The sequence below is a fragment of the Gossypium hirsutum genome, chromosome A07 (assembly GCF_007990345.1).
Source record: "Gossypium hirsutum isolate 1008001.06 chromosome A07, Gossypium_hirsutum_v2.1, whole genome shotgun sequence".
In the NCBI taxonomy this organism is placed as follows: domain Eukaryota; kingdom Viridiplantae; phylum Streptophyta; class Magnoliopsida; order Malvales; family Malvaceae; genus Gossypium; species Gossypium hirsutum.
The window spans coordinates 88,133,815-88,136,314 of NC_053430.1; the positions used below are offsets into that span (position 1 = coordinate 88,133,815).

Consider the following 2,500-nt stretch of genomic DNA (forward strand, 5'->3'; position numbering starts at 1 on the left):
CAAAAGGTAGAATTCAGATACCGTTACATGTTCGGTACCCAATAATGAATGAATTGTCCCAAAGGTAGGATTCAGATACCGTTGCATGTCCGGTACCCAACAATGAAGGAATCGTCCCTGTCCCTCCCCTTTTGCAACAAGAGCCCCCGGCACCTTTGGCCCCGCGGTAGCCTCGTACACTATCGGCAGCGTGTGCCATCCCGTGGTGCGGGGCCATCGGGCACCACCGGCCCCTTTGATGTGTCGGAGCATTGGGCAGCATCGGCACCTTGGTGCATCAGATGTGCGGGAGGGTCGAGCACCAAAGCTAATTTTGGGCCCCCGTTGGTGCAGAAGCGTCGGCACCATAAAGTGTCCCTGTTTCAGACACATGAATGTCGCCTGGTAGCACATTGACCAAGATTTTTTAGCTCTTTAGGGAGGAGGTGATATTGAGGCGAACAGGGGTTGTCCAGGGCACTGCCCACGCCCATTTCATGCCCAAACGTCGGTGCCCCCCATCGCCGGTTAGGTTCCCGGCGGTGCTCCGATGAGCCATCCCGGCGGTGCTCTGGCGAGCCATCCCAGAATATCGAAAACGAAGCTACAAGTCGTCCTGGTCCCTCCCCTTTTGAATCATCCCGGTCCCTCCCCTTTTAGAACAAGATCCTCCGGCACCTTGGGCCCTTGGTCGTGCCGGAGCATCAGGCACCCTTGGTAACCTAGGACGTCGATGGTGGTGCATGGCCGTTCTTAGTTGGTGGAGCGATTTGTCTGGTTAATTTCGTTAATGAACGAGACCTCAGCCTGGTAACTAGCTACACGGAGGTGATCCTTCATGGCTAGCTTCTTAGAGGGACTATGGCATTTTAGGCCACGGAAGTTTGAGGCAATAACAGGTCTGTGATGCCCTTAGATGTTCTGGGCCGCACGCGCGCTACACTGATGTATTCAACGAGTCTATAGCCTTGGCCGATAGGCCCGGGTAATCTTTGAAATTTCATCGTGATGGGGATAGATCATTGCAATTGTTGGTCTTCAACGAGGAATTCCTAGTAAGCGCGAGTCATCAGCTCGCGTTGACTACGTCCCTGCCCTTTGTACACACCGTCCGTCAGTCCTACCGATTGAATGGTCCGGTGAAGTGTTCAGATCGCGGCGACGTGGGCGGTTCGCTGCCCGCGACGTCACGAGAAGTCCACTGAACCTTATCATTTAGAGGAAGGAGAAGTCGTAACAAGGTTTTCGTAGGTGAACCTGCGGAAGGATCATTGTCGAAACCTGCCTAGCAGAACGACCCGCGAACGCGTTGTATACAACATCGGAGGTGGTGTGGGTGCATCATTGCCTATCCCCACCCCCGCGTGTCGGAGCGGCCGGTCTTGTCATCCCTTTTGCCCATTGGGTGGGGTGAGATGTCAGGATCAACTTCTTCGATGCAAAACGAACAAACCCCGGGCGCGAATCGCGCCAAGGAATCGAAATGAAAAAAGGGACACATCTCTTATCGCCGCACCGTTCGCGGTGTCAGTGCTTCAGTGATGTTGTTCTTTTGTCGCAAAGTATATAGAAAGACTCTCAGCAACGGATATCTCGGCTCTCGCATCGATGAAGAACGTAGCAAAATGCGATACTTGGTGTGAATTGTAGAATCCTGTGAACCATCGAGTCTTTGAACGCAAGTTGCGCCCCAAGCCATTAGGCCGAGGGCACGTCTGCCTGGGTGTCACGCATCGTCGCCCTCATCTAACCCCAATCCCTCGGGACTCGATTGGACCGCAGGCGGAAATTGGCCTCCCGTGCGCTCACAGCCAACAGTTGGCCTAAATTCGAGTCCTCGACGACATAATCGTCGCTACGATCGGTGGTAATGCTATAAGCAACCTCGTTCGGAGTCGTGCGCATTCGTCGATCGAGACCTTTAAACCCTTTCGGCATCGCATCGCGACCCCAGGTCAGGTGGGATTACCCGCTGAGTTTAAGCATATCAATAAGCGGAGGAAAAGAAACTTACCAGGATTCCCTAGTAACGGCGAGCGAACCGGGAAAGGCCCAGCTTGAGAATCGGGCGCCATCAGCGTCTGAATTGTAGTCTGGAGAAGCGTCCTCAGCGGCAGACCGGGCCCAAGTCCCCTTGAAAGGGGCGCCGAAAAGGGTGAGAGCCCCGTCGTGCCTGGACCCTGTCGCACCATGAGGCGCTGTCTACGAGTCGGGTTGTTTGGGAATACAGCCCTAATCGGGCGGTAAATTCTGTCCAAGGCTAAATACGGGCGCGAGACCGATAGAGAACAAGTACCGCAGGGAAAGATGAAAAGGACTTTGAAAAGAGAGTCAAAGAGTGCTTGAAATTATCGGGAGGGAAGCGAATGGGGGGCGACGATGCGCCCCGGTCGGATGTAGAACGGCGAGAGCCGGTCCACCGATCGGCTCGGGGCATGGACCGACGCAGGTCGTGGCGGCAGCCCAAGCCCGCGCCTTTGATACGCCTGTGGAGACGTCGTCGCCTCGATCGTGGGATCCA

The 2,500-nt window shown here is 55.1% G+C and overlaps 2 non-coding genes across 2 annotated transcripts in view; both read left to right on the forward strand.

Moving 5' to 3' along the window:
- The first annotated feature begins 1,552 nt into the window (after positions 1-1,552).
- Positions 1,553-1,708, forward strand: LOC121203981 (5.8S ribosomal RNA). The gene has a single exon (XR_005898909.1). It is a non-coding gene; the product is annotated as a 5.8S ribosomal RNA (ribosomal RNA).
- A 216-nt stretch (positions 1,709-1,924) lies between these two features.
- Positions 1,925-2,500, forward strand: part of LOC121203955 (28S ribosomal RNA) — a 3,388-nt gene continuing 2,812 nt past the window's right edge. Inside the window, exon 1 of the ribosomal RNA XR_005898887.1 lies at positions 1,925-2,500. This exon is cut by the window's right edge and continues 2,812 nt beyond it. This is a non-coding gene — a ribosomal RNA (28S ribosomal RNA).